General features: G+C 40.8%; 1 long non-coding RNA gene across 1 annotated transcript in view; it reads left to right on the forward strand.

Moving 5' to 3' along the window:
* Nucleotides 1–771: 771 nt before the first annotated feature.
* LOC141777163 (uncharacterized) overlaps nt 772–25,573 on the forward strand; it is a 32,095-nt gene continuing 7,293 nt past the window's right edge. The window contains exons 1-4 of the long non-coding RNA XR_012595863.1: nt 772–974; nt 2,792–2,963; nt 15,355–15,536; nt 24,313–24,420. This is a non-coding gene — a long non-coding RNA (uncharacterized LOC141777163). The remainder of the gene's footprint in view (nt 975–2,791; nt 2,964–15,354; nt 15,537–24,312; nt 24,421–25,573) is intronic.

The following is a 25,573-nucleotide window of genomic DNA, read 5'->3' on the forward strand; positions in this document are numbered from 1 at the left end:
TCCTCAGGAAGTAGGTGTTGATGAGCTTTCTTTATTATGCTGGCTGAGTTTTTGCTTGAGTATAAAGTTTCTTCTAGTAAGTGGAGTAAAACATTGAAGACCATTGGCGGTGATGATGTTTTGCTGATACAGTACAGTTAATACGGACTTTGTGCTGGACATGTGATTTAGCGGCATTATGTTTTCAAAAAAGGATGTTTTTGGTAATTGCATACCAGTTTTATTTTCTGTTCCTGAAAGTTTGACAGTCCTTTACTTTTTTTAACCAGAGTTTGTTGTTTGAGAACGTTATTGTGCAAGAAAGTGCATGGAATTGGACCGCATGCATTTGACTTGCAGGAGCAATGAAGCAAAGGGCACTTATACAACAAAAAGACATTTGAGGAGCATACCTTCTTTTTATCCAACCGTTATTTGGATAACCTTTCATGCTCATTAGTTTCAGCCTGTCTGAATTATTCTCTCAGCCTGTGAAGTGGGTTTCTAAAGTAGGTTTATAATTTGAATTCTTTGTGAGGGTTTTTTCTGATTATAATCTAAATCATGATTTTTATAGCATTTTTGTTATGAAACAATTTAGTCAACAAAAAACTGTTTGTAACCCAGTAGAGAATTGGACTCTTTATGATGATTTTTTATTTCCAATATTATTGTCTTGTTTGCTAAACAATGTGTCAATCAGAGTAATTGTGCTCATACTTGGTTCTTATTGGCTGTTCTATCAGGCAACGCAGACTTCCTATTGGACAAGAGAGATAAGTCCCGCCCCCTCCAGGTACCATGTTTAACACGAAACAAACCAGAAACAGGTGAGTGCTGCTCGTTTAGAAACTAGTTCAACTAAATTAAGTGTTAGAAGATAACTCTGTTCATGAATTATAAGCATAATACACATAAACGACACTTATGTGAAGTAAAATAGGTGATTCGAGGACCTGTGCGCCAGGAGTTGATCGCTTTTTGGCAGCTTCTTGGTGAGTTTAGCTCAAGCTAAGTTTGGCTAGCTACCGTGCTAAGCAGCGTTGCTAAGCAGCGTTGCTAAGCAGCGTTGCTAACCAGCGTTGCTAACCAAGTTGTGTGAACTTGATGTTATTCACTGATGTGATATTAGAAGCGTTAAAGCAGCATATTTTTACATTGATAATCTGATATAACATGAGTTGTAGCTTAATTATTTTACTTTGATGCTGGATTTGATTACTTTTGTAACATTACTTTTGTTCATGTGTACAGGTGCAGCATGGTTACCAGTGATAATCATTTTTTATTTTTATTTAACATTTATTTAACCAGGTAGTACTCATTGAGATTAAGAATCTCTTTTGCAAGAGAAACCTGGCCAAGACAGCAGCATTTAAACATACATTAAAGTTTCAGATGCCACAACATAAAACAAATGGAAAATAAATACATAGCATAATATTATACAAAACACATTAAAATCAAGTGTTTGAAGCCAACGTTAAAGTGAAAATATTCAGAAACACAGACAGCTCCCGATTGACTCTGCTTCTAGGTCTTTCATTAATGTTTTAAATTCATCAAAAGTGATCAGATACTTTAATAATATATAGTATGTTTAGGAAGACATCTGGATATGTGCACTTAAATTATAATCTTGAATATAAGAATTTGAGGTCTGTAAGATGTATGATGTTGTGCCGTTATTCAGTTAATGATTTAAGAAGAAGCACTTAATGTCAATTTCATGGTTAAAATGTTTAATAATCATAATTCATCTAAAAAAAAAAAAAGAAGCTAAAAGTAGTTCATGATTGGGATCAAATATTTTACAGGGATAAAATATTCTAGGCCTGCAACTAAAGATTATTTTCATTGTCGATTAATCTGTTGATTATTTTCTCGATTAACCGATTAGTTGTTTGGTCTATCAATGGGTGAAACATGTCAGTGTTTCCCAAAGCCCAAGATGAGTCTTCAAATGTTGTCAAATTGTTTTGTCCACAACTCAAACACATTCAGTTTACTGTCATAGTGGAGTAAAGAAACCAGAAAATATTCACATTTAAAAAGCTGGAGTCAAAGAATTTAGACTATTCTTTTTTCTTAAAAAATTACTCAAACGGATTAATTGATTATCAAAGTAGTTGGCGATTAACTTAATAGTTGACAACTAATCGATTAATCATTGCAGCTCTACTCTTAATGAACCCATATACACAAACTCACAGGCAAAAGTGTATAATTGACTTAAGCACTAATCATTCCTCCTTAAACAGTCTCAACTCAAACACATTCAGTTTACTGTCATAGAGGAGTAAAGAAGCCAGAAACGTGACTTTTTTTCCCTTAAACAGTTACTCAAACCAATTAATTAGTGATGACGAGATGAAGCTTCATGAAGCACTGAAGCTCTCCAGCAAATTGGTTTGCAAAAGGCTTCATTTCACGAGGCTTCATCTGGGCTTCATATGCTCATGAAACCACCTATTGGTCCAATAGTGTTAAACTGGCAGTTGTAGTCCAGACATGTGGCAGTGGTTTAACTGGGCAGAGGGCAGTGAATGTGCTTGTGTAACTAAAGGAAATTGATAGATGGGAGACTTTTTTTAGTATTTATTCAGTAATAATAAGTTCTCAACGGTGGGTGGTCCCTCCCTGCTGTTAGCTACATTAATCAATAAACCAGTGGTTCTCTAATCTAGGGGCAGTACGGTCGCTAGTGGGACTCCCACCCAAGGAAAGTCTGTGTGGGAAACACTGGGCCATAGAGGGTTGGAATTTCATGACTCAATATAGTAATATCTAATCTTGTTTTTACACAACCTAGGTTTTGAGATTCCCTGGAGATTTGGGATTCTCCTTGACGAAGGAGATGTCGAGCCAACCTAGAACCCGATCACCTCTTTACCCAGAGGAGTTGGACCAAGTCCACTTTTTGCCCCGAGGAGGAGAGGACACCACCCATTCCTTCATTCCCATCACTTCAGTACATCAGTGGGGTAAGACTGTTAAAGCCCACGTCTCATTATTTATTTATTTACAAAGAAACAAAGTTGAACTTTGGACCCAAGAAATCTTGAAATGTTACACTTCAGAGACATTTTCCATTGCAAGTGAAATGTATTCAGTAACCAGTTTCATGGGATTTATGTTATGTGTTCAAACTGTGAAACGTAGTAAAAGTAAGTAAGTAGAAAGTAGGGCTGAACACTTTTGAAAAAATATCGAATTGCGATTATTTTGACTGATATTGCGATATGATTTGCGATATTAGAGGGAATGATCATTTTTACACCATTATTCTCATTTTCATTGAAAAACATTACAATTATTTGAGTGTTATTTTTGTGGGGATCTGTACCAAACAAAGATGTTTTTTTAAGTCTGTAGAACATGATGTGTAGGCCTGGATGTCTCTTCAGCACCATATTTGATTTTAAATGGTATTTTGACACACAGTTCACCTTTAACATCTATTGTGCCTCCTGCGATTTGAAAATTGCAGTAAGCCATATTGCGATTTTGGTAAAAATTTAGATTAATTGTGCAGCCCTAGCAGTAAGCACGGTATCCACCTATTAATTAACACTAAAATGCCAGTTTAGAGAGGAAACTTTTATAGTTTTGTTTCAATATATATTTTAAGTTGAAAGTACCCTGTTGCTCCAGTTGCTTATTGCGTCTGTCATTCTCTCTTTCAACTCTTAGATACTGGTCCTAAATATATTTGGGTACTCTGTGAACCCCAGGTGGGCTACATGTTCACCAACTATTTTTGATAATCATTTAATCGCATGAGTCGTTTATCGAGCACAAATCCTTAATATTTGCTGTTTCCAGCTTCTCAAATGTGAAGACTTTGTGACTTGTAACTATGACTATGTAACTTTGTAGGCTCTTGGATAATATGATGGGCTACTTTCTGCCACTTTATAGTCTGCATATATTTGCACATTTCACTATTTTCTGACATTTTGTTGTCTAAATCAGGGTTTCTGCCATTGTACTGACTCCCAGTCGGCCTAAGTATAATTTTTGAGATGTTTTTTTAAAGCTAAAATAGTTATACAAGTAGCAAGCTTTTTTTAAGGAATAGCTCAGTGTGTAAGCTCTGTGATTAACCTTAGCAAGTGTGTGGGAGAGAGAGAGAGAGAGCGTGTGTCTACAACTCCTCAAGACCCAAGCCAAGTTACTGTGTCTTGGTAGCCACTTGCTGATTAAAGTGAAGGGGTTTTAGCCCCGACCAACTATTCTCATCGTAGTGACAAAACACTCCTCACCCCCTTCCCAACATCCGATTATAAGTTGAAATTGAATTATTGTATTCAATATTGGTTACTTTAGCAATAATGCAACCTCAGTATTTATATACTGTATGTCCATAAAACTTTTATTTGATATGCCAGAGAGAGAGAACTTTAAGAAAGTCAAAGCAGAAAATGTCTTTAGGCTTTAAAAATCTATACCTCCTTGTATAACTCACTGGAGATAAAAAGAAACCTTTTTCCATCCAGACGTTGACTTGTCACAGCAGGAAGATTGAAGATGTAACTAATAACTTAAATGATAGCCCTCCTCCATCAAAGTTTACTGGTAAATAAGTGAGTCAGCATGCACAATAGCAAGGCCCTGAAACTGAGACTGCTAAATGGAATGCAGCCATTACTGATGTTATTAATTACACCAAATGTCCATCATGTTAAGAGTAGCAGCAGTAGTAAAAGTAGTGAGAATATGGAGCAAAATCACAACCTCCTGTCCCCAAATTATTACACTATTGATTTGTGAACACCAAACCTCTCACCTTCAACTCTCCGGTGCCAACAGAAGTGCATCTATTTAACAGTGAACCTTGGAAGTAAAGAAAAAAGGGAATGGGATGATGGGACTTGAGAAGAGAAGTAGGGAACCCATTTAGGAAGGCAGACAGATAAGAACAGATGGTATAGGGGAGAGGACTAAGTGGAGAACTAATAGACGGTGTGGGAAAGTGATGAGAAATGAGTTGCAGGCTAAATACCCCCCCGCCCCATTTCCCCTCTCTCGTTCTCTCCTTCAGCTCTCCTCTGAATATGTGTGACTGACAGGGATGTTAAGTGCCGTTTGACACCAAAGACGGAGGTGACTATGTGAAGGTAGCTATCTGACTGAGAGGTTTTTCAGTCTGTGTGTGTGTGTGTGTGCACGCATGTGTCAGGATGGGGTTGTGTAATGAATTAGAGACGTGGGTCCGATTAAAATGACTGGTAATTTCTCCGGGGAGATGAGAGCCTGGAGCGGCATGAATCAAACGACTGCCAGGATGACTCACCAACACCATCTCCTATACCCTCAGACGGAGAGAGGAGCGATGGACGGAGAGAAGGCTGGAGAAGAGAGTGGACAGTGTGGGCTGAAAGGAGAGATGGGTGATGGTGCAGATGATGTGGACACAGAGAAGAGAGCATGCAGGGATACGGGAGGGATGCAGGACATGTGCTGTCCAAAGAAGAAAGGGAGATTGAAAGAGCGCTATTAGCGTTTATGAAGAAATATAGAGAGATAGAAGTGACAAGATGATGGGGATGGAAGGGGGGGGTGGGTGAGGAGAGTGAAAGGAAAGGTCTCAAGCATCACTAGTTTCAATCTGTTCTCACCGTTCACACCCCTATCTCTGGCCTCATTGCAGGTGACAGCAGCATGGCTAAATTACCTCCCGCTGGCACTCAAATTAAACAGGGCATATAGTGAGGGTGAGAGACAGTGAGAAAGGAAGGGACAGGGAGAGAGAGAGAGAGTGTGTGTGCTTATGAAAAGAGTGTCCGTGGTCACATTAATGCAATTTCTCTCTCGATCCCTCCGTTCCCTCAGCCCAGCCCTGGATAATGAGCTAGCGAACACTCTCCCTTCCCCCCCACTGGGCCTACCTGCTATGCACAAAAGGCTCTGAACGCTATTTTTGGAGCCCCTCTTCTCATTTATTTCCTTGAATTGGTGATGATAATGATCATTGTGGCTTGAGGTGCCATATTCAAATTAACTGCCATTCCTCCGGTGCTATCGGCCCGGCATCACCCTGCCTGCAAAAAAAAGTGTCCCTGCGCCTCCTCCGTCGGCTCCCTCCGTTCCTCCCCTCCCTCCCTCCCTCCCCTCTCCTGGAAGCAATACAAAGACCATTGAAGCAGCGCCGCCTGATATGTTTCCTTGTTGAGCTTATTCAAATCAGGTGTTTGAAAACGAACCTTGTTTGCATTGTAATGTTGCGTGGCAGAGCATCTACAATTGACAATTTACTGATACAGGCCTGTTAGAGGGCTAGGTGCGGCAGCGCTGTGAATATGAAATGAATTAGATTCCCGCCTGTAGTTATTCAGATCAGAGTGTAACATGATAGCTTACATGAGTGGGTTTGAATGGAGGTCTAACTAAATAAATTTGATTTGGAAAGGGTGTGTTTGGCAGATTGTGCCACTCACCAGGTGCTGCCACGGATAAAGCAAGCAGTTTATTGTACATAATAGGATGCAAGGATCTTTACATTTACATGAATTCTATTAGGCATCGCTGGCACTGGAGGGAGGCACAAAAGGCAGCAGCGCTCACTGAGAGGAGGTGAGGGAGCTGCTCACATCCATCAGTCTGATAAAGAGATTTGTATGCGTGTGTGTGTTTGTGTGTGTGTGTGTGTGTGTGTGTGTTCTGTGAAAAAAAAGGCCATCGTGCTGTCACTCTCACTTTGCACTTTTTTAGGAACAAAGAAAATAAAGTGTTTCTGTGAAACAAAACACCTGGGGGATACCTGTCACTGCAGAGATTCCTCTCAGTACAAAAACAGATATGTGTGTGTGTGTGTGTGTGTGTGTACATGCATGCTGTCAAGTGTGTGTGAGTGTAGGTTTAACCTAGGGCTGGTTGAAACCTTGGCTGATATGAAAACTTTTTTGTCAAAATATTTGTGCAGGCTGCTACAGTACCAGTGGAGTCTTACAATTTTTTTAAACAGTTGAAGTTTTCAGAAGAAGTAGAACAGGAGTGATTTCTCCAATCTGTGACACTTCCATATGTGGGCATCTGCGTGTTATATCTACTTCAGTTTAGCAGCTGCTGTGGGTAATCTGGGCCGGTCGGGGCTAATGGCTGACTTGTTTTCTGGTCCAGCTGAGCTCTTAATTACATGATTGAGCTTGTTATGGCCTAATTAAAATGGTAAAACACAGGGCAGAGAGAGAGAGAATGAGTGAAAGAGCAGCGAGAGGGAGAGAGACTTAGACTAGCAGCACTCAATCCCTCTCTCTCTCCCTCCCCCTTTATTAAACTGTTAACCCACGAGGTCCCTATCTCCCCCCTCTTGTCTGCCCCCGGCTATTTGGAATGGGCCACGAACTACAGCCATAATCAGCAGGCCTACATTTCAATAACACATTTTATCATTTAACCTCTAGTTATACACATCAAGGTGGCAGAGCATGTTCCATTTGGGGAATTGAAAGGGGGTGGGGGGGTGAATTTGTGTCGATAAGAAAGTTAAACACAAAAACAAAATTACCAGCGAGTTATTACAAGAGCCCGAGGACAGAAGAGAGAAAAAAAAAAGTTGATTAAGTTTGTATCAAGACACAAGAGGGAGGGGACAGCGAGAGGATAAGGCGATGAACAATGTTTTTGTTGTTCAGTTTTTGAGAGTATACTTTTGGGTCAATTAACAATAAAGATCAATTGATATCTCCTTATCCTTTCTTCTGTGATTTTTAGCCCGCAGTGATGAGATAAATATTTATGAAGGCTGAAAGTCCCCTGCCTCTCCTCCTCGTGTCAAATGCTCAGCATGATCAAAGGCTCAGCCCCCAAAAAACGCACGACACACTAAAAGCATCAAGGCTCTGTTGGCATTGTTTTTCTACTGTCCCACAGCTCAAACAGAAAACTGAACATCACCCGCCTCCCCACCACCACCTCCCCTCATCTCTTCCCCATACCCTCCTTAAGAAAAAAAAATCACAGATAGGTTTGGGACCAGTGCACTGTCGCTTTAAGATAAAATATTCTATCTTCTACATCATAATTATCTCCTTAAGGTAGAAATATTAGCATATCCACCAATCTTATTATCTGAGAAATTGGCTCATTAAGTCGGCTGGCTCCCCTTGCGCCCACCTTGTTCTCCATTGTCCATACTTCATCAGTGAGGGAGGCTGCTGAGGGGCATTGTGACTGACAGGAGGCACACAGCACTCAGAGCCGGCCTCTGTGGGGACCGGCCCGGGCCAGCACAGGCTGACGGGACACTCTGAGGGAAGAAGAAGAAGAAGAAGAAGAAGAAGGCATCCTCAGTGCTGCCGAAGTCTCTCAGAACAAGCTCTCCCTCGAGACCAGGAGAGACTGAGATGTGCTGTGACCTAGCACGGCTCCAGTAATGCTTTGTGATTACAGAATTTAGTTGGAATATTGATCAACATAGCTTGCAGCAAGATAAAAGTTGCTGCACATAGTTTGACCTTCCTTGAGTTGTGCTTCATGTGAGGGAGACTGTCTGTGTGACCCTGCCTGGGGATGAGGGCTAAACCCTGGACGGAGACAGTGTTCAAAGCCCAATTTATGGTCTTAAAGAGCAAAGCATACATTTGCTTAGTAATCAGAAAGACAGGCTTTCCAAATTACATTTCCTGTGCTATTAGATATTAATGAGATGCCGGAGAATAGCCTTTGCCTCTAATCTGCTGGATTTAATCCCTAGATTGAAACCTGACACCCGTGGAGGCTAATGAAATCATCCTTTTAATCCAGGGAAATGTCCCCCATAAGCCTACAGCTTTAGAGAACCGCGGGACGCACGGCGCTCTGTGCAGCGGACAACACGGTGCAGGATAAGTTCACGCAGAGGATTGAAGGGAGAGACACGGAGCTCTGTAAAAGTAGTAGATGTTTGGATAATTTAAAAAATCTGAGACAAACAGATATGGGGTGTCTGAAAAGGCTAGAGGTTGCAAAATTATAGTGTAGCTACGGCGTGTGATTAAAGATGAACCAATCTTTTTGACATTTCTCCAGAACAGAGAGATGCTTCCACACAATACATGAGCCCCCTTCTCCCTCCCTACTCCTCCTCTGTCTGTCTCTCTCTCTGTGGCTGTGCGGGATTGAGTTGTTAATTAGAATCGTGGCCAGGCCAAATGAATTCAAACCTTCTTCCTTCTGTAATGGTGCTGCAGATTCTGCAGACCCCAAGCTGTGGGCTTTAATTCTCCTCTCATCAGTCTGATGGAAAAATCACCTCGCTGCCATTCAGCGCTGCCACTCATTAACCAAGCCAAGAAAAGGTGATCGGCACAATGGACAATTTTATTATGTTTTTTTCTTTTCATGCCTTTTTTTTTTTTTTCTTTTGATGGCATGCATATGCATATGAATCATTCTGTAACTACAAATGTGTGCACACAGTATGTGTGACAAGAAAAATATCACATATGGACATTTTTCTCCCTTTTTTCTTCCCAATAGAAAAATGGTCTGAATTAGCATAGCAGTTTTTATGAGAATTCAGCGATGAACAAAACAGGATCCATAGGCACCTATCTAAAAACATGTGTATGTGTCTGTACTGTGTGTGTGTCTAAGTGCCTAAATACTTATGAGGGTGCGGTTGAACTTGTGTGTATTGACAGGCCATGTGTGAGGCATGAGGGTCGAGTTGCGATATGCTTAACAGCCAATTTACAAAGGTCAGGTGAGCGGGATCAAACGGGTGGGAAGATCACACCTCACACTCCTAAATGAGTAACAATCATCCCTCCAAAGGTCACCCAGACACAACCAAGGATTAGAATAATAGAGCAGGCCTTCCGCTCCTCCTTCTCATTCGGCTCGCCACCCTTCTCCTCTCCACGGGGGGCTCGGCGAAGACACCTCTCTTCATTTATTTCGGTTTTATGCCGTTTCCTCATCCTCACTTTAATATATAGTCTTAGTGAGCACCTGCGCGTCTGTCAGTGAAAAACATATTTTTTTGCCCCCAAAAAAAATGATTATTCTTTTTAGCAATTGATTGATTTTTTTGTTAACTTTTGTTAAATGGTAGATTAATTTCAATCTACCATATCATTTAAAGATTATAGCCCATTACACAACATAAATGAGCTCTGGCTATGCAGATTTGATTTTTCTCGCTCCACTGCCATCATCAGAAATCTGAAAAAAAAACTTTAGCCTATTGTCCGTCGCAACGCAATCAATGGTGTCTTTAATGTGGCTCATAAACAGCAACGGGTGAGCCAATTTTAACCATCGCCATCAGTTTACCAACAAGAATGAAAGAATAATGCATCCAAAAACATTTCCAGTACCAGGACAACAAGGGACACGACTGTACTGAAAATTAAAAAAAAAAAAAAAGACACTCAAAATATCAGAATAAACATGTAGCAACAGAAACCTATAATATTAAAGATATATATACACAAGATAAGAAATATATACACATCATCCTTATGGCTAAATGATGTATAGTTGTGTGTTTTCTAATACAAATTTCAAAGTAAAACAACTGTGGTTAATAACCAGCAGAAGGTGAGCCAATTTGAACCATCACCATCAATATACCAACAATAATGAAAGTATAATTCGTCTAAAAACATTTCCAGTAGCAGGACAGCGAGAGACACATGACTGTACTGAAAATTAAAAAAAAACAGACACTGAAAAGAACAGAATAGACATGCAGCAAAAAGATAAATATAGCATTCAAGATATATAGAGTTAAGAACTATATATACACATCATCCTTATGGCTAAATGATGTGTGATTTCTAATACAAATTTAAAAGTAAAATGACTAAAAACTGAGTTTTTTGTGATAATGTGGTAATCGTTGCACTAAAATCTTTCATTCAGAGTGATTTAAATACTTAAAAATAAAAAAAGGAAGTTTAAATCTGACATTTCAGATACATTGTAGGTTGTAGATGAAGAGGGGAAGCAGCAGCAGCAGCAGCGTCCAGGCTGCTTGGTGCACAGTGAAGCAACAACAGGGGGCAGTGTTGGGTCATACTAAACTCCCAGCTCTCTGTCCACCCCTTCTCTCTCTCTCTCTCTCTCTCTCTCTCTCTCTCTCTCTCTCTCTTTCTTTCTCTTTCTTTCTCTCTCTGGCCAGAGTCCAGTCTAACCACCTCTCAGGATTAATTACACTTTTTCAATTAATGTTCTAATGAGAGCTGCTGGTGCAGAAGTCTGATAAGGCAGTTAGGGAGTGAATGAGACGCACACACACACATACACACACACACATACAGAAGAGACAGACAGAGAGATGGACTAACTACGATGATTGATGGGACATAACAGAAGCTGATGGAGTTGATGTAGAGAGACCGTAGCAGAGATCAGCTTGACCAAAACTGGACTAAGATGGACAAACGCATGCAAAGTGGGATAATGTACAGATGGAATTAAAAACACACACACACAGGCAGTATGTTGTGACTCTTTTTGGTGACACAAACCCACACATCTGCAAACTGGGTTTCCATGGTAATGAGCTCAACTGGTGCAGAAGGGCACCTCACACACACACACACACGAACTTTGTCGGCATGCACCAGGGGACCTGTCAAGTATAAATTAGTGCCGTTGATGTGTCACAAGATGCCCCCGAAGGTCATTAATTGGTCAGTGATTGGAGGTTGGCATGTCATTTATATGAAGATAATTTGCATAAGGCAGCAAAGTACCTTCCCTTCAAAAGCATTTTACAGATTCTATATGTTGAAGCCCACATTTACGTGCAAGGGGCTTCTTCCTCTTCCTCTTCGTCTTCTCCCAGCGAGACCGCCGTCAGTGAGTGCAGAGTGAACAGCACAAGACAGAGCATTGTAGAAGAATGTGCATTCCTTTTTTTTTTTTTATCTACAGTAGATGTCATAAATGTAATAAATTCAGTCATTTTATCTGAATTTAATTCTTCAAGGCCTTAGCAATCCAATATAATGAGTCATTGTAGAAAATACTTTCATCCAAATGAAAACATCTGCAATTTTTGTAGGCTTTAGAATTTCCCAAATGTTGATATGGAACAAAATGATTTTGAATATGCACGGCTATCCTGTCAAATACAATGCATTCATATTATCATTTTAAAGTAAGTCGCGGGAAGAATAAGTACATTTAGAACGGCCGGAAATAAAAATCAATGGAGATGTGATGAATCTTAAACGGGGCCCATTGTTTAAGAACCAGAACCAGATTGAAGGTCAAGGGGGTGGGGGATTGGGGGGTGAAGGAAAATCCACGTCTTTTGCGATGACATCCTTTTGAAAGTGTGATGGCTGAATATTCTTAGAGGACAAAGGAGGAGATGGTGTATGGTGGTGTGTGTGCGTCTAAAAGAGAGAGAGAGAGAGAGAGAAAAAAAAGTGTAGAAATATAGTTTTTAATTTAAAAAAACGCTGAATGTGATTCTTACTCTCACTAATCAGAGCAAAGCATTACATTACATTTTACACTTTTAAAGATAATAAGAATTAATAGAGTCTTGTCTGTATACGCATTAGTCCATATATGCATTAGTTAGGAGTTTGTTAAATTAGAGCACCATTTTCTCTCATGTACTTACATAGTCTCCACCAAAGGAGAGTATGAAAGTAGGAGTGTGAGAGATTGCTTTTCTCTGCGCTGCTGCTGCTCTCTCTCTCTCTCACACACACACACACTTATTCACTCACTTTCTTTCTCCCTCTGTTTCATTCTCTTTTACTCTCTCTCTCTCTCTCTCTCTCTCGCTCCGTCTCATTGCCCCATAACCACAGAGAGATGAGTTCAAGCCACCATTAAAGCGTTAAAAATTTAAATATATAAAAAAAAAAATCTTAACGCTCTTTTTAATTAAAAAGGATCCTAATAATCCACATCATATTATACGTCGCAGATTCATCGGTCAATTTAATAACAGTGAGGCTTTTGGATCTTAATATCTCTGCTACCAGGTTTCCTTCATAACTGAGAGCCCGTGTTAATTACAGCAGAGCCTAATGGTGGGGAATATTCAGGGCCTCTCCATGTTTTGATAAATGGCTTTCCACTAAGATTTATTCCTAATTATCTCATTTGTCTTTCTCCATTACTTTTTATAGCTTAAATTTATGAAGTCATTAAGACGTTAGTGGGCCTGATAATGATTAGGAGAAGGAATTGTATGAAAGTGAATTATATGAAAATGATTATGGCTAAAGGAGTGTTTAAAATGAGGGCTGCGGAAGCCTGGATGTGTGTGTGTGCGTGTGATTGCGTGTGTGTGAGGGCTTTGTTTGAAGGTGGTGCATGCCACCCCCTCCACCCTACCACCACCACCAAACCCACCCCCCCCCCTGTCCTGCCCAGCTGAAGCTCCCACCTTTACACCAGTGGAAATAAGCATGATGAAACATCTTTGTCACTCTCTTCATCCCTCTGTGTCTCTCCTCCCTGCTGGCCCCCATCGGCTCATATCTCTGCTCCATCTATCTGTCTGGTGTGACTCTGTTAACGCGGGGCAATGTTCCCTCCGTGTAATGAGAGATGATCTTTCTCTTTCTCGAACACACTCCCACATGTACACACACACACACTCACACAGATGAAGTTTTTCTTCCACTGCATTTGGCTTTTTGTTTAATTTCATTTGCCTTGGAAGATAATGAAACGTATAAATACAGAGGCCAACGTGTGCGTTTGGGGTTTTGAAGTTATGACCATTTTATGGTGCGAGAGCTCCCTGGCACCGTCACTGCAGTCTAATCTGTTTGATGAAGGCTTTTGGCTTTAGCACAATGGGGGAACAGCAGTCCTTCTCTCTGCCACCACACACTGTTTGCTTTAAAATTGCTAAATGCATGTGCATCTATGCCATTCTGAGCTTAAAATACACCTTTTTTTGGCGGACATGCTGAGTTCCCCTCTTGTCATTTTGTCCCTTCCTTGTCTCTCGGCAGTGTGCTTCCCACTCTCCTGCACCTCTTCTACCCACCCTGGCAGGCTGTGTGTCAGAGATCATAAGAGGCAGTGCAAGCCCCTGCTTAATGAATTAATTATTTGATTATTTAATCACCCAGATGAAGAGCGTCTTTAACACTGGTGTTAATTAGCCAACATCTGGGCCAGTCAGCGGGCCAGCCACACAGAAACACAGAAGAATAGCAACGCATACTCTCTCTTCCACTATCTTTGGTGTCTACATCTTTTTATCTGCTACTCCTCTGCCAGCAATGTAGTCATTGAAAATGTGAAAGCTGACCTGTTGTGCGATTTTAAAGAAAAATCACCCACCAATAAAAGCAAAAAGAAATCCAAAATTTCATGTTGCGTGTTCAGCGCCGCTAAATAAATAAATAGCCTGGCCATAGCACTGCTGTTTGCTGTTTGGTAAAGACAGCTAAACTTTGGAGCGACATTTAGCCTGTTTGGTATCAACGGATTCATCGCAATCTCAAAATTCATACGTTACCACTAACTAGCCACTTTCTTAAAAACTGAAACCTGCAACGGCCTTCAAAAGACTATAATGTTAACGCCAGTCAGATGATCCACCATCATTTTCAGAGGGTTAAAAGTAGGCCAAGTAAACCAAGAACTGAGGAGGAGAATAATTCTAATTTAAGATCATGGTGATCAATGAGACAGGCAGAGTCTCATTTAAATATTTAAACATATGGTTCTATTTTTCACTTTTAGATGGTTAAATTATGTTACAAATAGGCCTACCAGTAGGCTAAAGTTTAATTTTTGGCCTATTCAAACAAGACAGTCTCATTTAAAATATATACATACATACCGTTACTGTTACTGGTGCATTCTGGGCAGATTTAATTATTTTTTTATCTCACAATCAAGGTCAATATGTTAACTATATTATAAGCAGGTTAAGAAGCTATGCGCACATTAAAAATAAATCTTGATTTCATTCTGTTTGCCATTAATGTCCTACGTGTTTGCTAAATAAAAGGGTTACGTTTGTTTCCTACTCCCTACTGTGATGTCTCTACATTCACTTTTCTTTCACCTTTACTTGCCTAACCCTCATGCAATGCTGCCTCTCACCATTGGGAGGAGCAATGTCTTTTCTTTTGACCTCGTAAGACACACGCTCCTTGATTTCAAGTCTTAACAGAGTTGCCACACAGCTGTCCACAATATGATTACCGATAATGCATGCAGGTGGCGTGCACTGTTGTACTTTGAGACAGGAACAGCTCAGTGTCATCACCTATTGTGATTGGGCAACAATAACATTTGAACCGACTCCGCTGCTTATTATAATCTATATAGACAAGTCTCATATTGTATCTTATATGAATTTTCATTGGAATTAAAATGTAAAGCAAACCCGAAGGTCACACACGTGTTCTTATCTTGCTCTTTCTTCTTTTCAATCTTCTGTGTGTTTAGGAAGAAGGAGGCAGAAGGAGAGAAAGGCTCGATCCAGTGAAAGACGGCAGACAGTGAAGGAGGTGATGGAGGAGGAGAGCGATATTTGTGACTCTCTAGCCTGATTAAGACCACTCCAGTCTGGGTGGTGCTACTTCACACCAGCAGCAGTGGCCTTCAACGGAAGAGGGAGGACTGGAGTGGTATGTGTGTGTGTGTGTGTGAAGAGGTGGAGGAGGGTAGAAGGAGGGATTCCCTTTAATTGCAATCATTCTGGCAGCACTGCAGGGATCTACATGCCATGCATACAATTAGGAGAGGAGAGGCGACAGCATGCTATTGGTCCTACTTTCCTTCCTTGATACCATGACTAAACACACACACACAGTTGAAGATGTACTTAGTGATGCAAATTTTAAGCACTTTCCTTAATCGATCTTTGGTAACACTAACGAGCAATTAATCGACTAATCGTGATTTAAAAAAAATCATCAAAATTGTGCGTATACCAAACAATACTAAAGGCATTTTTTTTCCTCAAGCAAAGCCTTATTTCCACAGCAACATATTGTATATTCTCTGACAGCATTGCATAGCCTATGAAACATATAAAGATAGAGGCCTAGATATATTAAACACATTGAATACATATGAATATCAGATTACATGCGGAGCGCACTCATAAAAATAATCTCCGCTTTACATCTCCGCCTAGTTTCAAGAGGAAGATGCTCAAAAACAACTAAATGTAACGCTGCAACAAGAGAAAACAACCTAACAAATATCTCAGACTCAGTGTTCTGATATCTGCCTGTTCTTGTTGTTGTTGATGTTGTTAGATTGCTGCTCGACCGCCCCGTTAATACAGGAGCGTGCCAGGGAGGAAACGTTTTTTGACCGCAGTTGTGAATGTTGTTTTTGAAAAATTAAATGCCAAAAAATATGGCTTGAAGCAGAATATTTTGTTAGATAAAAACATGTGAATTTTGGAAAATATTACGTCTATCTTTTTTTCAAGAAATTTCGACTTATGGACTTTGGATTGAGACAATTAAAGAGAATGAGCGTTGTGTCGAGAAAGAGAGAAGGTGGATTTACGCAATGTTTCTGTAAAATTATTAATAATAATAATTTAAATTTCAACTATACAGCCCTGGAACACACCTGCTCGGATGGTGGGCTATGAGATGAGATGTTGCCGGTATACAGACGTATTGACGTGCCAGCTTTGCCGGTACGGGGAATTTTCCCGTGTTGACTTTCCACCAGTCTGTCGGTTTAGTATCCCGTAAAAGGTTCTCAACCGCCGTCTCCATGCTGCCAGCTAGAGCCATGGCGGAGGCCTGATGCATGGCTGCAGCTCCCGACGCTGTTGACTTAGCGTCTCTGTCGAGCGCATCACCTTCAGCATGTGGGTTCGCCGTGGCCAAATAACCTCCACCGCCTCTCCCAGCGCCCTCTGGTTGTGAATGCGAGTCATTAAAACATGCTTTGAAAATACTCCATTCTACTGATATCTAGAATGTAACTACATGTTTTATATTTCAGATCTTTATTTGATAGTAAATCGATTAAATTTCACGTGCTTGACCAAATTCTTAGCGTAGATTAATTGTTAACATCCCCACTTCTGAACAATGCTTGTAACTGTTTCTTAATATACAGTAATTGTTTGGGCTCTTTGTCTGAGAGGACTGAGTCCTAGCTTGATCACATCTGTGTATGTTGTGTATCAGCGCCGCGTTGTCGGTAGCATCTTGATTTGTGTGTGTGTGTGTGTTTGTATACATGCTTCCCGTGTGCTGCCGAGGTTAATTGAGACACACAGCTCATCTCTGCCCTGATGAGGGTCACAGCACAGAGGCAAATCTGCATCGCATTAATCTAACCCCAATTTATGCTGCCACACACTGTCAGTCGCAACCCTGCCCCCCAATTACACACACACACACACACACACACTCTCGTACGCACTCACACATACCCATTAATTTAGCCCCCAATTTGTGTTGTCTTCAGCTGCTGTGATGCATGGCACACGCTCTTGGATTCACAATCACAAATGCATATAACCACAACTCACACACCAAACACTTTCTCACAAAGGCAACAGCAGCTCACGCAGAGTTGATGTCATTTACTTTTGATGTCGGCACTGTGTGATCTCCGAGGTGAAGTGCAAAATCAAATCAACTATAGAAAGCAAAAATCCCCAAATATCTACCTTGCTAGCACACACCTTTCCTAGCAACACACCCACACACACACACACACAATATCTCACATCCATGTGGCCTATTATTCCTGCATAAGTTCCTCGCAGAACGCTGGCCTGACAGAAGCTAAACCCTGCAGCACCCAGAGAAGGAAAGGCAAATTAACCAGCTTCACTCCAACACTGAGGGACCATTAAAGTCGAAACGCCTGATCTCCCTGGCCGGTTTTTCCTCTCCATCCTCTCCCTCGTTCCTCTCTCGTTTCCTCACTCTCCAGCTGGAAAGGTTAACCGTGAGAGGCTCTCAGAGACACTCCAGCAGACACACAAGTGATCTTTCCTTTAATTGGCTTTTCCACTCCCCTTCTCCTCCTCTCTTTTCCCTAGCAGGTCAGCACCGTCCACTGCAGGGCCCGACAGAGGAAACACACACACACACACACACACACACACACACACACACACACACACACACACACACATATGCACACACAAGACACAGAGGCAGTCAGGCTGAACTGAGGACTTGATGCATTGGGCAAGGATTGTGTGTGTGTGTCTGTGTCTGTACACCTTTAAATATCTCCATCCGACCAGTCAATCTGTCGTTAGTAGTACAGGAGTAGCGGTGCTGTGTAATTGAGCTATCTGGCTCTCGGGCCTCCATGATGTCCTCATCCATGAAGCAGCTGACACCGCAGCGCTGCTCCTCACTGTCACACAGCGAGGGCACACAGGAAATTCATAAGGAGAACACTGACAGGTGTGGAGCCATTATCAACCATAGCACAGTGTAGTTTTTATCAGCATTGAAACCTACAAAGTCCTCCCAAAAGTGAATTTCCCAAAATTAATTATTTATTTTTTTTAGTTGGAAATCGAGGTATGCAATTTTGAAAAGCTACTCTCAGAGAAACATTAGGCTCTGTCAGAATGATAAAAGAGACGCATGTATTCTGGCGCCATGAATGCTATTGTTTCAGGGCTGAATTTGAGTCCAAGCTGAACTCCTGCCACTGAAAATCCAATCCTGTAACTTCTCATCACATCTGGAAAAAATACTTAATTGTGTTCCTCTAAACTCAATCTGACAGCTAGCAGATCTAGATAGGAGAAAGAGAATCACAGTGTGAAATGAGCTGCACGCTACGCTGACTTACCCGTGGTAGCCTAGAATCAGAGCAAGATGACTAGACAAGGCCGTTCACACGATTGCACCCTGGACTCGGTTACGCCGACTATTCTGCTTCATCTCGCTCTACGCGCCGGGCCTCGCCACAGCCATTATCCACAGGGCGCAGTGTGTGAGAGGACATCATTACCAGCTGTCTGCAGAGCTGCCTCCTGCCCCCGTATCTCTGCTGACACCATCCTATCTAACGGCTCCGTCCGAGGAGAACCAGAGCAAGGCCGGCAACTGAGAACAGCCTCATTCCCACCTGCCACAGACACAGATGGGACACCGAGATAGCTGCAGCCTGCTGGTGGCTTTGTAGCCTCCGTTAGGGTGATAATGGAGTGAGGCTCATGACTCATCAAGTCAGAAGTTCAGATGCTCAGTCCCCATCTCAGTCACAAGACTTCCTGAGATACATTTAATCACAGCAGTTCTGAAGCAGAGCCACTCTGGTGTATAGATAGGGCAGATCCAGGTTGTTTTTTTTACGTTAATATTCCAGAACAACTACCAGACATATGTTTTAAATAGCCATATAATAGCCTACATTTGACGTAAAATGAAAATAAGTTAAATGAAGTAGCCGTCTAAGAAATAAAATAATAGGCTGGTCGGTCCGATTTCCTCGTTTGTCAAATTCTAAATAGTGTGTGTGGCTCGTAGGGCTGTTGCCTACCGAATAGTTTGAAGCTTCATTCATAATGTTGACATTCAAATTATTACTAATACCTTACCAAAACATTGCGTGCAGTCCACTTTCTCTTCCCCTCTGTGTCTCTCTCTTGCACATGCACTCACAGCGAGCATGGCGCCGCGCTCCTCGTCTCTGTAATCGTCTCAGTCCGAAGTCCAAAAGTCAAAATTTATTGAAGAAACATAGCCTTAAACAAAACAATCACTACTGAGGAGCGAGGAGATATTCACAGAATTTGACAAAAAGTGTATTGGATTTAGGAGCACAGCGGAGCAGAGGCATTTAAACTTTTGTAAATTATAAGTTTGTATTTAAGTTGTCTTGGCAAAATATCTTATATTAGGATATTTAATTAATTTATTAATTATTTTTTGTATATTTCCCAATGGACATTTTTGCTGTTGATCATTTAATCTGTGGGACAATAACATAGCCCCTGAATGTTAAAGCGCATTTATGAGGATAGCAATTTTACCCAAATCTCACCCCAAATATCCCAAAAACATACCGTCTCCTTTACTCCTTGCATGTTAGAACACATGAGAGCATGCTAACATTTGATATTAGCACTAAAAGCAAAGAGCAACTGAGGCTGATGGGAATGTCATCAGTTTTCTGTTACATACAAGTCAAACAAATGTTGACTTGATGATGGTGCTAGACAGGGATGTCACGGTGAAGAAATGTTCCCACCAGTTAATAAACTTGTGACAACAACAGTGTTGCAGATTACACCGGACATTTTACAAGAAAAGATCATGCTCAATATCTGTAGCACGCTTTTTTTGATCTTTAATGTTGGATGTGTGTCTGGCCTCTCCGGTCCAGCTTTCGCCACGGGGCCGCATGTTTCCACCCGGCGCCACGCACATCGGCTGTGACCCCTCTGTCCTCCGCACGGCGATTGCCTCATTAACGTTATGGTTCCCTAATAGCATTGGTTTTAAATCCAAAATGCTGCCAAATAGGGGCTTTTAGCTTTGACACCAAATCCTCCGCCATCGTCTTGTCAGTCAACTCTCTCTGATCCCGTGTGTGAAATCTGACTCCTGCTACTCTGTGCTGACACTCTGTACGAAGCAGACACTTTCAGTTTGTCGCGTCAGTCGTCCGACTATGTATTGATAACACGGCGCAGCGACGTGAAAATGAACTAAATGGGTTTTAAATAAGCAAAACGACAGTGGGGACGGTGGGCAATGTAATTAAAAAAAAATGGTTTGTGTAGTCGGTGTATGCCCGAACACCGTTTAACACAGGTAACAAGGACTACTGCGGCAAGCCTAGTGCTAGATTACAAATTAAGGGACACCAAAGTGATAACAGTTCATCCTGAGGGGAACATGTGTGTGTGTACAAAATTTCATGGCAATCCATCCAACAATTGTTGAGACTTTTCACTCAAAACCACAAATGTGAAATTCGTGGTGGCGCCGAAGGAACAAGTCCGGGGATCTCCAAGGTCATTAGGATACATCATCTAGGAACCACGAATGTCCGTGCCAATCTATTCGGTAGATTTTGAGATATTTCACATGGTAAAACGAAAACTTTGACCTGCTGCGTGCGTTAAAGGAAATGTCAGGGATTCATCCTTGGGGTACCATTAACGTCTGGACCAAATTTCATGGCAATCCATCTTGTAGTTGTTGGGATATTTCAGTTTGGATCAAAGTGGTGGTTATTTTTTGTGATTTAGCTGAACTGACCCTTTAAGGGCCAGCGTTCTGTAAACACCAGTGAACTGTAAGTTATGGAGGCCATTATATAAATTACATGTAGGAAACTGCAGCAGTAAAATACAGAAAGAGTTAGATTTCAAGTTTATTTTTCACATGTGAATAACACATAATGAGGTTTGTGAGCTTGCCTTGGAAAACAGGGATTGTGATTGTGGTGTTTTTGATGGGGCTCTGTGATGTGCTGCAGTTTGACTGTGTTTGAAAGCCGACTTTTCTACGAGGTGGACATGTGACAGCAGGTGGGCAACTACACAAGAGCAACAGGCGCTAAAAGGAAATGGACTTTGAGGTTGTCATGGTAATGAGAGCGTTATGACCCAAACAGTCTCTGGGCTATTACCCCAACCCACGCTGCTGCCCGTCTCCTGACCCCCTCCGCCTTCCCCCAACACACACACACACACACACACACACACACACACACGCACCTCCCTTCACACTCGCTGAGGTGTGGGTGCTTGCGTTGAGGTCAACCGGACCAGATCTTTTTTGAATCTCTGCCATCACACCCACCCACCATGCTGTGTCCTTTTTTTCTTTTAAGTCTCACACACACACACACACACACACAGACAATGGTGCAAGGCGCTCCGTCTGACACAGGACAGGAAATAAGTGTTTATGTGGACGAGGCGCCCCTTCCTGTGCGCTCCCGGAGGGCCACCACCCCCCTAATCCAGGCTCAATGTGCGCTTCTGGATTTCGCCTCCCCTCAAAAACACTAACTCTGGATATAATTCTCTCTGAAAGCTCTTTTTCTCTCTTCACTTCTTCCTTCTCTCACACTTGATTTTTCTTTTTCTGTCTCTTTTTCAAGGATTATTTAATTGTGTCACTCCCTCCCTCATTCTCTCTGCTTTTACTGGCTGTGGGAAACAATGGAGTTTTGTTGGTGGATTTTTACCTTTATTGGCACTTTCACATTCATTTTTTCTCCAGTTGACCCAATAAATATGTTCACATTAGGGGTTTCAACTGGCAGCACAGGGCTCCAGCTCTGCAGTAGGTCACTGGTGGAGTAGACAGAACTGTGTGTATCAAAGCCAAACAGAGACGCAGCAGAAACCGGAGAGGCTGTTTAGACCTGTGAGATGTTGACTTGTTACCATTGCATTCTGTGTGTGTTAGAGTGTGTGTTAGAGTGTGTGTGTGTCTGTGTGTGTGTGCGGAAGGACAAGGGTCTGGTCTGTGCTCCCTGTTTGCTTAAGGTGGCATGAGTCAGCTTGACTCAAAAACAGGAGCCTGTTTTCGTGTGGCTTGCCAACTGCCTGTCTGACATTTAGCTAGCTTTTTCTCTCACACATTCACACACACAAGCACACACTCAGAGTCTCACACACACACACACACTCACGTAGCCGCAAGTCAACATCACTCTACAGCGCAAAACTGCCCCATGGCTCTCCGTCGACTCAATGCTCATTTTCTGAGCTCATGTTTCCACCGAAAGTAATAACAAGTAAATACATTCTGTTTAGATACACGTTTTTTTTATATGGAACCAGGATTTTCAAGTACCAAAGTAAAGAGTACGGTCAGGATGAGACTTACCGAAGGTGTGGGGTGTAAATATAGGTGGCTGGATGCTGCTGGGAATGGGGAACAGTTGTGATGGTGAAACGTGTTTGATGGGTCGAAGGCACATTTGGTGGCTGGTGCAGGATGGGAGAGAGCTGAGAGTTTGGGCTGATGTGGGGGTGTGGGATCAGGGATGGGAGGATATGGATGTGTTAGGGGGGGAGAGTTTCCCTGTCTCCTCCTCCCCTATGCCCCTCCGAGCCACGTTGCTGTGGTTATGAGCTGCCAGAGGGGTTTGGCTGAAGGCCTGAAGTTGCATAACCATGCCCTTAAACCAGTGGGGTGCCATGCCTTTCCTCCTCTCTGTCTCTCTCTCTTCTCTTTGGTTTTATCACCTCAGCTTTTAATCTCTTCCTGTTGATACAGTTCTCGCAGCAATCATTGCTTTTTATCTTTTCACTTGTTAATCTATTCATCCCTATGTCAGATGGAGCATCCATCAGGTATTATTCTGAGGGTTGACGGTTTCATTAAAGGTGATTTTATCTTATGATGATTCATTAATGTCATTAACAACAACAATTCAACATGGCAGTTAGAGGAAAGGAAATTAATTTGAGGCAGTTAAAGTTCTCTAGCTTTTGAACTTCACACATTAAATGATACAGAAAACGTTGCGCAAATAAATAAACATGTTTTACTTTTTAGTACATGTTGCCATTAAAGCACAACCTACTCAATCTGTCCTACACCTCAAATAAGAATGTATGTATTAATTATAAAGCTAGAGCCTAGAGGCTTTTAAATACAAAGTTGACGGATATTTCACAGACTCCTTTTTAAAAGAACGTTTTTACATAAGGTTATATATGATGATATGTTGGCACAGTTTAGGCCAACACATTGGTTAAGAAACTTTGTACAAAAACAAAGGTGGTGCAATAAAGCAAAATGTGTGAGTAGTGAGGATGGGAAATTCATTTTTTCATGTTAATTTGTAAGAAAGTCTACAAAAATAAACTGTTTTATCGCTTTTATACTTTTGTAAAATATCAAAATAATATTTTAAATCCTATAGAGCTCAATATTTCAAAATGTATCTCCTCCTAGTGTTTAAACTAGACACTGCAAGCTCCACTATGATAGATAGTGTTATCACTTTTAACGATTTTATATTGATTTTTTAAATTATTTTGTAGTTTTTCTCATTTTCAACACCATTCCAACTTCCATACCTTTATTTATATCTCAGGCCAGACTGACTCCATACTAAGACACTTCGGGCCCTATTTAAACTAAATTTATAGCGCATGGTCTAAAGTGCATTTAGGGCGTGTCCAACTCTACTTTTGCTGGTTAAACGGCGCATAATCTGGGCGCAAAGTAAGGCGGTTATATTTAGTCTGTTAATTAATCATAGGTGTGTTTTGGGCGTAACAGGAATCAAACCAATCGGTGTCATTTCCCATTCCCTTCAAAAGCCAGTTGCGCCTGCACCGGGTGCATTGCTATTTAAAAGGCATATTCGGCAAATTGTAGAAGCGAGCTGGAAACTGCAACAATCAAATGAAATGATTTAAATATTTGAATGATTGTGCGTCTGTAATGTGATTCTTGTGTCTACATCCTCCAGAAAACACTTGAGGAGCAGCTGGAGAACCACATGGAGGCTCATCAGAAGCAGCTCAGCCGCCTCCGAGAAAAGATATAAGACAAGCAGAGGATGCTGGACGAACTCAGTGTAAGGAAACACCAGAAAGAGCAAAATATTGTCTTGATACTTTGATTATTGTTTCAGTAAGTATAGTATGTCATCAAAAATGTTAGAAAAAAAATCTCTTTGTATCAATGTCACAATATAGTATAGTATAAAAAGTGTCAAAACAAATGTCATAGTATAGTCTGCCATACAAATGTCATAACAAATATTGTAGTATAGTATTCCATAAGTCATAAAAATATCATAGTATGAGTATGCCATAAAAGAGTAATTAAAAATGTCATTAAATGTCCTAATATAGTATGTCATAAAAAAGTCTAAGGTTAGTATGCCATAAAAAAATCATAATATAGTATGCCATAAGAGTAATACAAAATTACATTAAAATGGCAAAAGTATAGAATGCCATAAAAATATCATATATAGTTTAGTATGTCATAAAAAGGTCATAATATAGTATGTCATAAAACTGTCATAAGAAATATCATAGTATAGTATGCCATAAGTCATAAATATATAGTATAGTATGCCATACAAATTTAATTAAACATTTAAAAATATCATAGTATAGTATGACATAAAAATGTCATAACAAATGTAATTAAAGTCATAATATAGTATACCATAAAAAACATTAAATATCACAGAATAGTATGTCATAAAAAAATGTCATTAAAAAAAGTTATAGTATAGTAGCATGTCATAAGTCATAAAGTCATAGTTTAGTATGCCGTAAAGATGTCAGGAAAAAATGATAGTATAGTATGCCATCAAAGAGTAATAAAAAATGCCATAAAAATCTCATAGTATGTCATAAGAAATATTATAAAAAATATTATAGTATAGTATATATAATACAAATATAATATAGTATGCCATTAAAAATGTTGTAAAAATCTCATAGTATAGTATGCCATAAAAATGTTATAAAAATATTGTAGTAGTCATTAGCTAGCAACCAGCGACACGCTAACTGTTTAATGGAGAATCAGAAGTCTAATGTTCACCTGCCCGACATACAAAGAGCTACTGTGGTTGTACTAATAACAAAACAAAAATATCCAAGTCTCCAGTTTTTTATTATACCAGTTGAGGAATCGCAAAGAAAAAAGGTGTCTGGCGGCTGCCATCAAGAGGGTTCACGTAATTTAAACTCTGATTGGAGTGTCAAAAC

This window comes from Sebastes fasciatus, chromosome 1, assembly GCF_043250625.1.
Source record: "Sebastes fasciatus isolate fSebFas1 chromosome 1, fSebFas1.pri, whole genome shotgun sequence".
Lineage (NCBI taxonomy): Eukaryota > Metazoa > Chordata > Actinopteri > Perciformes > Sebastidae > Sebastes > Sebastes fasciatus.